Here is a 13137-nt window from a genome sequence, read left to right as displayed (position 1 = left end):
TATATCCCCAAAGCAGAAATTAAGGTCTCAATAAATATTTACTGAATGAAGGAAGGAAATGAAAGTTTAATGTCATCAAGCTTGGTTAAGACTTAGACTGATTGGTCCTGTAGAGAACGTGTGGTCATTATACCTTTTGCAGATGATTGGTGATTGTTGGATTTTTCTTCCGTTAGCAACGTGAGTGATTGACTAGAATAACCTTGATTACATTGGAATTCTAAATGTTGAGATCTGCCTGATTCTGGGAAACAGAATCTTCAGAGAGCAAGTTTGTGTAGTTAAGGAATCATTGCATCAGCTTGATGGAGGACTACCAAACAGTGTTCTCACATTTTTTGTAGACTTAAAACTTGATTATATGCTTTTGGCTAACTTATTTGTATAGAGTACACAGTCAAATTCTCATTTTGATGCATATACTCTTGAATTCTTGGGAACTCTGCCTTGCAAGTTGTCATATTAGAAAACTGTGAGAATTTTGATATACAAAGAGCAATGTGGTAAGTGTTGAAAAAGCAAATCAAAGTCAGTTTAATCTGTTTGACTTTCAAGAATAACACTGGTTTCTAAAACATCTCTGACAAATCTTCTTCATCAAAATATGCATTTTCAAGGTCTCCTATTATTTATTTATTTATTTTTTTGCGGTATGCGGGCCTGTCACTGTTGTGGCCTCTCCCATTGCAGAGCACAGGCTCCGGACGTGCAAGCTCAGCAACCATGGCTTACGGGCCCAGCCGCTCTGTGGCATGTGGGATCTTCCCAGACCGGGGCACGGACCCATGTCCCCTGCATCGGCAGGCGGACTCTCAACCACTGTGCCACCAGGGAAGACCCAAGGTCTCCTATTTTTCATTGACTTAATTGTAGGTGTAGCTTGCATGCAGCTTAACTTAGTCATCAGCAACAATTTTTCATATAATTAAAAAATCTGATTTAAATTCTGTCATATTTATATGTTGAACATACACACTTAAGTTTTTACACTTAATTTAGGAAAAATATTTCTTGTTTTCTGATTGTCCAAAAGATATTATTTTTTCTACTAATCACTCAGCTTAGAGTAAAAAATTAGCCCTCTAAAAGACATGGTTAACAAAGAAAATGGGAAATAAACCTGCATTTTTATGGCCCAAGAAAATTGAGTGAAATAACCAATAGAGTTCAACTTCCTGATACCTAGAAATTTAAAATCTAATAGAGAAGACAAATGGAAATCTGAGTGTGTCTTAAATAAAACTTTGTAAGTATGTAAGTGAAATTGTGTGTATGTGTGTAGTTTGATTGGCTGTGTATAAAAATTGACATTGTGAGTGTTGTGTATGTGCATATAACTGAAAAAAAGGTACAGTGATATATACTCCAAATATGTCTAAACAGATAACGTTAGTTCTGAAAAATTTTTTGAGGAATTAAGCTTAATAATTAGAATCACAGTATTTCTAAAGAAACATAAACATTATTTACCAGAAAAAGTGAAAAAAAAAAGGCTTGGGTATAGGAGTGTTAAAACAAATTGAGAGAATTAATTGATAGAGTATCTCTCAAAGTCATTTCTGAAAGGATATCCTTTTTTCAGATCTTCATTATAGGATTAAAAACATGCAGTACTCCCCCCTTCTCCACCCCTCTATCACAGACTAAGAAAACGAAATCTCCTTGAAGTTTTCTCTTTGTTTGAATGATTGAGTGTGCATGTTAGGCAATACAGATACTACATCAAATCTTAATATCATAAAGTTAAAAAACACTCCAAAGCTTTTAAGTTAGTTTTATGGCAAGCTCAGTCCTGGAATTTGGAGTGAAACAAAGTCTGTCTTTGAAGTTCATCAGTGTGGTTCATAGAATGGTTCTCAGCTGCTGGTTGAGTTTGCTTTGGCAAAGGTGGCTGGGTGGTTTTTGAGGGTCACCTACAAGTAGTGGTTAATTCATGTTTTCTGGTATTGAGGCAGTTTTTTTTTAACATCTTTATTGGATTATATAATTGCTTTACAATGGTGTGTTAGTTTCCGCTTTATAACAAAGTGAATCAGCTGCACCTATACATATGTTCCCATATCTCTTCCCTCTTGTGTCTCGCTCCCATCCTCCCTATCCCACCCCTCCAGGTGGTAATAAAGCCCCGAGCTGATCTCCCTGTGCTATGCAGCTGCATCCCATTAGCTAGCTATTTTACATTTGGTAGTGTATATATGTCCATGCCACTCTCTCACTTCATCCCAGCTTACCCTTCCCCCTCCCCATGTCCTCAAGTCCATTCTCTATGTCTGCATCTTTATTCCTGTCCTGCCCCTAGGTTCTTCAGAACCATTTTTCTTTTTAGATTCCATATGTGTGTGTTAGCATATGGTATTTGTTTTTCTCTTTCTGACTTCACTCTGTATGACAGACTCTAGGTCCATCTACCTCACTACAGACAACTCAATTTGTTTCTTTTTATGGCTGAGTAGTAGTCCATTGTATATATGTGTCACATCTTCTTTACCCATTCATCTGTCAGTGGACACTTAGATTGCTTCCATATCCTGGCTATTGTAAATAGAGCTGCAATGAACATTTTGGTACATGACTTTTTGAATTATGGTTTTCTCAGGGTATATACCCAGTAGTGGGATTGCTGGGTCATATGGTAGCTCTATTTTTAGTTTGTTAAGGAAACTCCATACTGTTCTCCATAGTGGCTGTATTAATTTACACTCCCAGCAACAGTGCAAGAGGGTTCCTTTTTCTCCACATCCTCTCCAGCATTTATTGTTTGTAGATTTTTTTATGATGGCCATTCTGACCAGTGTGAGGTGATACCTCATTGTGGTTTTGATTTGCATTTCTGTAATGATTAGCGATGTTGAGCATCCTTTCATGTGTTTTTTGGCACTCTGTATATATTCTTTGGAGAAATGTCTATTTAGGTCTTCTGTCCATTTTTGGATGTGGTTGTTTGTTTTTTTGATATTGAGCTGCATGAAGTGCTAGTATATTTTGGAGATTAATCCTTTTTCAGTTGCTTCATTTGCAAATATTTTCTTTTATTCTGAGGGTTGCCTTTTCGTCTTGTTTAAGGTTTCCTTTGCTGTGCAAAAGCTTTTCAGTTTCATTAGGTCCCATGTGTTTATTTTTGTTTTTATTTCCATTTCTCTAGGAGGTGAGTCAAAAATTATATTTCTGTGCTTTATGTCAGAGTGTTCTGCCCATGTTTTCCTCTAAGAGTTTTATAGGGTCTCATCTTACATTTAGGTCTTTAATCCATTTTGCATTTATGTTTGTATATAGTGTTAGAGGGTATTCTAATTTCATTCTTTTACATGTAGCTGTCCTTTTTTCCCAGCACCACTTATTGAAGAGGCTGTCTTTTCTCCATTGTATGTTCTTCCCTCCTTTATCAAAACTAAGGTGACCGTAGTTGCGTGGGTTTATCTCTGGGCTTTCTATCCTATTCCATTGATCTATATTTTTGTTTTTGTGCCAGTACCATACTGTCTTGATTACTGTAGCCTTGTAGTATAGTCTGAAGTCTGGGATCCTGAGTCCTCCAAATCCGTTTTTCTTTCTCAAGATTGATGCAGGTGTTTTTAATAGTTACCAAGGTAAATCATGTTAGTTGTGGCAGGCAAAATGCTTAATACTGGACAGAGGATGAAAAAAACACATTTAGTCCTTCTGTATGGAAATCAAGAACTGAAAAATCATTTTGCTATTAGCCATAGAAAGGCATAGATTCTAGTGAGAGAGATTCTGGAGAAGGACAGAGTGGTTTGAAAAAAAATATTTCATCTTGTGTGAACCATTAAAATATAATAATTGTAATCCCATGCTTGAGTGAAACTTTACATTTGAAACATTTTTTCATTATCTGTGGTTTCATGGATCTGATCCCGACATCTATTATGATGTTGAAAGTCCCTGGCCAAGTGTTGTGTCAGGGAGTAAAAGTCCTGATCCTAATACAGTCACTGTCACTGAGAATGGTTATGACAGAGACTTCTCCTTCATAAGGAATCCAGATTGAGCCATGACACTTAAGTCCAAACCACATTGCAGATTTTCCTGGAAATGATTTAGAGTGATTATCATTTGATTAGAGTGGTTCTTCATGGCAGCTTCAATCACATTTCCTTCAAATTTGTGGCAGACTCAGAAAGCTTATCATCCTTCATATAAGACAGGTGCAACTAAATATTTTCCACACAAACTAAAAAAAAAACTTCTGTTTTAAAGAAAGAGAAAAGGATCAATTTGTTAAACCACTGCAGTTTTCACTAAACCCATCAAAATTGCTGTACAGTACCTATCCAGCTATCATGTATTGTGGCAAGCTGCTAAATCCTAAACAAATTTGCCATTTAAAAACTAAAATGCTTTTATCAGGTGACTTTACAATGAGAAGTAAGGAGAATAGAAGTGGACATGTGCTCTCCATTTTTTTCCTGATTTTTTTTGTTTGTTTATCCTGTCTTTGCAAAGTCAAAAACCTGAGTCATAATTGCACTGCTTCTAAATACTTGGGAATACACTGGTTTATATGGAATTTGCTGCAGTGAAACCAGCAGTCTGCTTCCCTTGGAAAGCAGAGATCACAGCTGGACTGGCCCCAGGACATTTGTATCATGTGTAAGGAATGTTGATGCTAGGATGCTGGTGAAAAAACCAAGAAAGACATACCATTTCTCTTTACTGTGATACTTCCTTTAATCAAAAATTTTATATCAAGAATAACCTAAAAGTTACTAAAATTAATCTATTTGTTATTTTGACTTTCTTCTCAAACTCTGGAACCTCACAGCTTCCTTGAATGCAATATATAGTAGTGCATTAGTCAGCTCAGTGGTTTAAATAACAGATTTAATTTCTCACAATTCTGGAGGCTGGGAAGTCCAAGATTAAGGTGCTGGCAGATCTGCTGTTTGGTGTAGCCTGCTTCCTGGCTTGTAATGGCTGGTTGCTTTGTGTATCCTGTTACTGAGTCTAAGTTTGTACTGCTCACCACACAACAGGCCAATAATCGACAGATGAGTTGTTGGGGCAAGGAATAGCAGCTTTGTTTGGAAAGCCAGCAAACTGAGACGATGGTTGTCTAGTGCCCCAAAGAACCATCTTGCCTGAGTTAGAAGTCAGGCTCCTTTTATACTAAAAGGGGAGGGAGGAAGTCAAGCACTTCCTGGTTCCCATCAGCCTCCAGAGGGGGGTGTGCTAATTTCTCCTTTCCTGCTGTCAGTCACATAGTCAGGATGTTTCTGGTGAGCTAAATAAAGGTATTTTAGCTTAGCACTCATTACCTGGGTAGCAGTATTCCCAGACATGGGCCATTATGTAGAATTTAAGCTTATAGGCACCGTCCCTTTAACGATTAACTTATAACAGAATACAAAGATTTAACAAATCTGTAGCCTGTGGAATGAAAACCATAGAAAGATAGACAAAATGAAAAGGTAGAGGATTATGTACCAGATGAGGAACAAGATAAAACCCCAGAAAAACAACTAAATGAAGTGGAGATAGGCAACCTTCCAGAAAAAGAATTCAGAATAATGATACTGAAGATGATCCAGGACCTCAGAATAAGAATGGAGGCAAAGATCGAGAAGATGCAAGAAATGTTTAGCAAAGACCTAGAAGAATTAAAGGATAAACAAACAGAGATGAACAATATAATAACTGAAATGAAAAATACACTGGAAATAATGAGTAGCAGAATAACTGAGGCAGAAGAATGGATAAGTGACCTGCAACACAACATGGTGAATTCACTGCCATAGAACAGAATAAAGAAAAAAGAATGAAAAGAAATGAAAATAGCCTAAGAGACCTCTGGGAGAACATTAAATGTAACAACATTCACATGATAGGGGTCCCAGAAGGAGAAGAGAGAGAGAAAGGACCTGAGAAAATATTTGAAGGGATTATAGTCAAAAGATTCCCTAACATGGGACAGGAAAGAGCCACCCAAGTCCAGGAAGCACACAGAGTCCGAGGCAGGAGAAACCCAAGGGGAAACACATGGAGACACATAGTAATCAAACTGACAGAAATCAAAGACAAAGAAAAATTGTTAAAAGTAACAAGGGAAAAATGAAAAATAACATACAAGGGAACTCCCATAACGTTAAGAGCTCATTTCTCAGCAGAAAGTCTACAAGCCAAAAGGGAGTGGCATGATATACTTACAGTGATAAAAGGGAAGAACCTACAGCAAGATTATTCTACATAGGAAGGATCTCATTCAGATTTGACAGAGAAATCAAAAGCTTTAAGACAAGCAAAAGTTAAGAGAATTCAGCACCACCAAACCAGTTCTACAGCAAATGCTAAAGGAACTTGTCTAAGTGGGAAATACAAGAGAAGAAAAGGACCTACAAAAACAAACTCATAACAATTAAAAAATGGCAATAGGAACATACACATCGATAATTACCTTAAACATGAATGGATTAAATACTCCAGCTAAAAGACACAGACTCAATGAATGGATACAAAAAAAAGACACATATATATGCTGTCTACAAGAGACCCACTTCAGAGCTAGGGACACATACAGACCGAAAGTGAGGGGATGGAAAAAGATATTCCATAAAAATGGAAATCAAAAGAAAGCTGGGGCCTCCCTGGTGGCGCAGTGGTTGAGAGTCCGCCTGCCGATGCAGGGGATACGGGTTCGTGCCCCGGTCTGGGAGGATCCCATATGCCGCGGAGCGGCTGGGCCCGTGAGCCATGGCCGCTGGGCCTGCGCGTCCGGAGCCTGTGCTCCGCAACGGGAGAGGCCACAACAGTGAGAGGCCCGCATACCGCAAAAAGAAAAAAAAAAAAAAAAAAAAAAAAAAAAAAAAAGAAAGCTGGAGTAGTAATACTGATATCAGATAAAATAGACTTTAAAATAAAGAATGTTACAAGATAAAAGGAAGGACATTACATAATGAACAATGGATCAATCCAAGCAGAAGATATAACAATTATAAATATGTATGCACCCAACATAGGAGCACCTCAATACATAAGGCAACTGCTAACAGCTACAAAAGAGGAATTGGACAGTAACAAAAATACTGGGGCATTTTAACACCTCACTTACACCAATGGACAGATCATCCAGACAAAATTTATAAAGAAACACAAGGTTTAAATGACAGAATAGGCCAGTTAGATTTAATTGATATTTACAGAACATTCCATCCCAAAACAGCAGAGTACACTTTCTTCACAAATGCACATGGAAAAATCTCCAGGATAGGTCACATCTTGGGTCAGAAATCAAGATTCAGTAGATTTAAGAAAATTGAAATCATATCAAGCATCCTTTCCGACCACAATGCTATGAGATCAGAAATCAATTACAGGGGAAAAAACGTAAAAAACACAAACACATAGAGGCTAAACAATACGATATTAAATGACCAAGAGATCACTGAAGAAATCAAAGAAGAAATTTAAAAATACCTAGAGACAAATGACAATGAAAGCATGATGATCCAAAACTTATGGGATGCAGCAAAAGCAGTTCTAAGAGGGAAGTTTATAACAATACAGTCCTACCCAAAGAAACAAGAAAAATCTCAAATAAACAATCTAACCTTAAACCTAAAGGAACTAGAGAAAGAAGGACTAACAAAACCCAAAGTTAGTAGAAGGAAAGAACTCATAAAGATCAGAGCAGAAATAAATGAAATAGAAACAAAGAAAATAATAGCAAAGATCAATAAAACTAAAAGCTGGTGCTTTGAGAAGATAAACAAAATTGATAAACCTTTAGCCAGACTCATCAAGAAACAGAGGGAAAGGACTCAAATCAACAGAATTATAAATGCAAAAGGAGAAGTTACAATGGACACTGCAGAAAGACAAAGCATCATGAGAGACTACTACAAACAACTCTATGCCAATAAAATGGACAACCTGGAAGAAATGGCCAAATTATTAGAAAAGTATAACCTTACAAGACTGAACCAGGAAGAAATGGAAAATATGAACAGACCAACCACAAGTAATGAAATTGAAACTGTGATTAGAAATCTTCCAACAAACCAAAGCCCAGGACCAGATGGCTTCACAAGGGAATTCTATCAAACAGAGAAGAGCTAACACCCATCCTTCTCAAACTCTTCCAAAAAATTGCAGAGGAAAAAACACTCCCAAACTCATTCTACAAAGCCAGCATCATCCTGATACCAGAACCAGACAGAGATACTACAAAAAAAAGAAAATTACAGGCCAATATCACTGATGAATATAGATGCAAAAATCCTCAACAAAATACAAGCAAACAGAATCCAGCAACACATTAAAAAGATCATACACCATGATCAAGTGAGATTTATCCCAGGGATGCAAGGATTCTTCAACAAATGCAAATCAATTAATGTGATACACCATATTAACAAGTTGAAGAATAAAATCCATATGATCATCTCAATAGATGCAGAAAAAGCTTTTGACAAAATTCAAGACCTATGTATGAAAAATACTCTCCAGAAAGTGGGCATAGAGGGAACCTACCTCAACATAATAAAGGCTGTGTATGACAAAACCACAGCAAACATCATTCTCAGTGGTGAAAACTGAAATCATTTCCTCTAAGATCAGGAAAAAGACAAGGATGTCCACTCTTGCCACTGTTATTCAATATAGTTTTGGAAGTCCTAGCCACAGCAATCAGAGAAGAAAAATAAATAAAATGAATCCAAATCGGAAAAGAGGAACTAAAATTTTCACTGTTTGCAGATGACAAATTACTATACATACAGTATCCTAAAGATGCTACCAGAAATCTACTAGACCTAATCAATGAATTTGGTAAGGTTGCAAGATACAAAATTAATGCACAGAAATCTCTTGCATTCCTATACACTAACAATGAAAGATCAGAAAGAGAAATTAAGGGAACAATCCCATTCACTATTGCAACAAAAAGAATAAAATACCTATGAATAAAACTACCTAAGGAGGTAAAAACCTGTACTCAGAAAACTATAAGACACTGATGAAAGAAATCAAAGATGCCACAAACAGATGGAAAGGTATACCATGTTCTTGGATTGGAAGAATCAATATTGTGAAAATTACTGCACTACCCAAAGCAATCTACAGATTCAATGCAATCCCTATCAAATTACCAGTGACATTATTTAGAGAACTAGAATAAAAAATCTTAAAATTTGTATGGAGACACAAAAGACCCAGAATAGCCAAAGCAGCCTTCAGGGAATAAAACGGAGCTGGAGGTTTCAGAATCCCTGACTTTAGATTATACTACAAAGCTAACAAAATCAAGACAATATGGTACTGGCACAAAAACAGAAATATAGATCGATGGAACAGGACAGAAAGTCCAGAGATAAACCCACGCACCTATGGTCAACTAATCTGTGAAAAGGAGGCAAGGATATACAATGGAGAAAAGACAGTCTCTTCAGTAAGTGGTGCTGGGAAAACTGGACAGCTACATGTAAAAGAACGAAATTAGTACACTCCCTAACACCATACAGAAAAATAAACTTCAAATGGATTAAAGACATAAGACCTGACACTATAAAACTCTTACAGGAAAACATAGGAAGAACACTCTTAGACATAAATCACAGCAAGATCTTTTTTGACCCACCTCCTAGAGAAATGGAAATAAAAACAAAAATAAACAAATGGGACCTAATGAAATTTAAAAGTTTTTGCACAGCAAAGAAACTATAAACACAATGAAATGACAACCCTGAAAATGGCAGAAAATATTTGCAAACGAATCAACTGACAAAAGATTAATCTCCAAAATATATAAACAGCTCATGCAGCTCAATATTAAAAAACAAACAACCCAATCCAAAAATGGGCAGAAGATAGAAATAGACATCTCTCCAAAGAAGACATACAGATGGCCAAGAGGCACATGAAAAGCTGCTCAGCATCACTAATTATTAGAGAAATGCAAATCAAAACTACAATGAGATATCACCTCACACTAGTGAAAATGGGCATCATCAGAAAATCTACAAACAACAAATGCAGAGAGGGTGTGGAGAAAAGCGAACCCTCTTGCACTGTTGGTGGGAATGTAAATTGATACAGCCACTATGGAGAACAGTTTGGAGGTTCCTTAAAAAACTAAAAGTGGAATTACCATATGACCCAACAATCCCATGATTGGTCATATACCCAGAGAAAACAATAATTCAAAAAGACACATGCACCCCAATGTTCATTGCAGCACTGTTTACAATAGCCAGGACATGGAAGCAACCAAATGCCCATCGACAGATGAATGGGTAAACAAGATGTGGTACATATATATAATGGAATATTACTCATTTATAAAAAGGAACGAAATTGGGTCCTCTGTAGAGACTTGGATGGACTTAGGGACTGTCATACAGAGTGAAGTAAGTCAGAAATGGAAAAACAGCATACCCTTCCCCCTCCCTGTGTCCTCAAGTCCATTCTCTACATCTGCATCTAAGCTGGGACGAAGTGAGAGAGTGATATTGACATATATACACTACCAAATATAAAATAGATAGCTAGTGGGAAGCAGCCGCACAGCAGAGGGAGATCAGCTGGGTGCTTGTGACCACCTAGAGGGTGGGATAGGGAGGGTGGGAAGGAGATGCAAGAGGTACGGGATATAGGAATATTGTATATGTATAGCTGATTCACTTTCTTCTACTGCAGAAACTAACACAGTAATGTAAAATGATTATACTCAAAGATGTTAAAATTTTTTTAAATTAAAATATAAAAATAAATTAAAAATAAAAATTTTAAAAAGAAAGGAAAAACAAATATCATATATTAATGCATATATTTGGAACCTAGAAAAATGGTACAGATGAACCCGTTTGCAAGTCAGAAATAGAGACACAGATGTAGAGAACAAACGTACGGACACCAAGGGAGGAAAGTGTGTGTGTGTGTGGTGGGGGGGAGGGATGAATTGGGAGACTGGGATAGACATATATGCGCTAATATGTATAAAATAGATAACTAATAAGAAACTGCTTCATAAAAGAATAAAAATATATCCAATACAAGGACACATGAATATTACTGTTATCTAGAACCTTATTTGATATTTTGTCTTCAGAATAAAATCTTACTAATTTGATTTGAAAAAAAGAAAAGAATACAAAGTTTCTTCCCTATTACAACTCTACATTTGGAGAGCCTCTACAGTGAGAGTAAATCATCATTCTCTTCTTTATCCCATCATGAGGGCTCTATCCTCATGACCTGCTTACCTCCCGAAAGCCTCTCCTCCCAGTACCATCACATTGGGGGCTAGGATTTCAACATATGAATTGGGGGGGTCAGGGATGCAAACATTTAGTCCATAACACAGTATGTCTAGTTTTCCATTGAGTTCATACTTACGGAACATTGATCTGTTCACTCAGAAGTCATTTCCTCATGTCTTTGGCAATTTTGATGCAAGTGCAGCAACTTAAAAAAAACAAAGTAGACCGTTTTGCATCTGGAATAAGCCAAGGTCACAGTTCTTCAGGCATAAAGTTTGGAAATCACAGCTGGTATTGAGACCTTGGAAGAGTCAGTGACCTGATGTTTATTCTTCTGTGTACATGCCAAGTTGTATGACAGAGGAGCTAAAAAATTTATCCAAACAATTTTTACCTAAAATATAGCTGCACCCAGAACATTTTTAGTATCTGCTATTACTTTTGAATACACCTGTGTGGCATGAAATACCTGCATTTGGAATGTTCCATGAAATAGTAAATTCAGTGTATAGACTGTGAAGTTAAAAGAGTTGAGTCATTTGTACTTAAGGGATATTAAACACAGTTTGAAACCCATCCTATTTCAAACTTATCAGTTGTACTTTGGGAACTGATGTGCCTGAAAGGGACATTAAATATTGATCATTCTAAGCGTCTCTCTTTAGATGTGATGATCCTGATTCAAAGTACTTAAGGGTTTCACTTTTATTGGCATATTTGTTAAGAAGCAAAAGACATAGAAGAAATTCCACTTCCTCGATTGATAATGAGAATATAACTCATATTTATTATACTCTACTTTTCAGTTTTTATATTTTCAATGTCTTTTCATGTTCAGTTACCTGGTATTACTTTGCTTCAAAGCTAAGTAAGGAATATCTCTTGAAACTCTCCAAAGACTAACAGAATTTCAAGATGAATCACTTCACAAGTCTTAGGCAGTTATAACAAAGCAACACATTGTGACAAACTGCAGGTATTCTAAACCCTGGAGCAAAAAGTTTAATAATGGCTCATTTATTTATTTTTCACCCTTAGGCAGGTGCTTGCACAGAGTACTAACACATTTTGGAACTGTAGATTTTATAAAGGCTTGTTTACTAAGGGAAAAAAAATCTCAAGAGATTTTTCAGTAACTTTATTCTGGTGGAGGAGTGCTAAGCCAAGGAAGAGATTTACTGACCGAAAAATTGACTATTGTCATGGACTATAAATTTCTAGTCATTATTATCAGAAATATAAAATGGATAAATTCCAAAGGTGCTCTTACATGTCTCCTGAGCTTAAGCTCCATATTTTCAGCTGTGGATTGAATGCCCCATTGGATGGAGTGTTGAGCTCCAGGCTTGCCAGGATCAAAGACTGAACATCTGTTAAACCCAAACCAATTTCTTCAACTGACCTGCCCCATTGTTATCCAACACAAGTTTGTGTGCCTGACACACAGTGAGGCCAAACAGTACCGAAACATCAGAGTTGGGAGCAGAGAAAGGTTTGTTGCAGAGCCATGCAAGGAGATGGGTGGATCATGCCCCAAAGAACCCCAGACTCCGCAAAGGGTTTCAGCAAAGCACTTTTAAAGGCAGGGTGAGGGAGGGCCCTGGTTACTTGTTGCAAACTTCGTGGTGCTGGAATCCTTTGTTCTTGTAGCTGTCCGTGGAGGTCAGTTCATGACGTTGCTGTAAACCTCCAGTAAAACAAATGTTATTCTCCATTATGCAACTTTTTATCTCTACATGAATGGACTCTCAGATCCCTGAGAATAGGCTATCCTGTGTATTTCAGGCTATAGGCAACATTCTTTTATGAAAGGTGCAAAGCCAGTATGACTAAGCGCAGGAAAAAGAACAGATCTAATATGGAGTCAGATTTTGTTCTTCACTGTTACCAGGCTCAACACCTAAAAGCTGCCTTTCCCATTTCC

General features: G+C 37.0%; 1 protein-coding gene across 1 annotated transcript in view; it reads left to right on the top strand.

Annotated features, from left to right (window-relative positions):
• Positions 1-13137, top strand: part of ZNF385D (zinc finger protein 385D) — a gene marked incomplete at both ends in the record, with an annotated part of 950735 nt that overhangs the window by 123349 nt on the left and 814249 nt on the right. The gene's annotated exons all lie outside the window — the stretch shown is intronic.

The sequence above is a fragment of the Mesoplodon bidens genome, assembly GCF_964165515.1.
Source record: "Mesoplodon bidens genome assembly, chromosome: 5".
Lineage (NCBI taxonomy): Eukaryota > Metazoa > Chordata > Mammalia > Artiodactyla > Ziphiidae > Mesoplodon > Mesoplodon bidens.
Note: the sequence above shows the minus strand (reverse complement) of the source record. Positions and strands in the feature narration are given on the sequence as shown.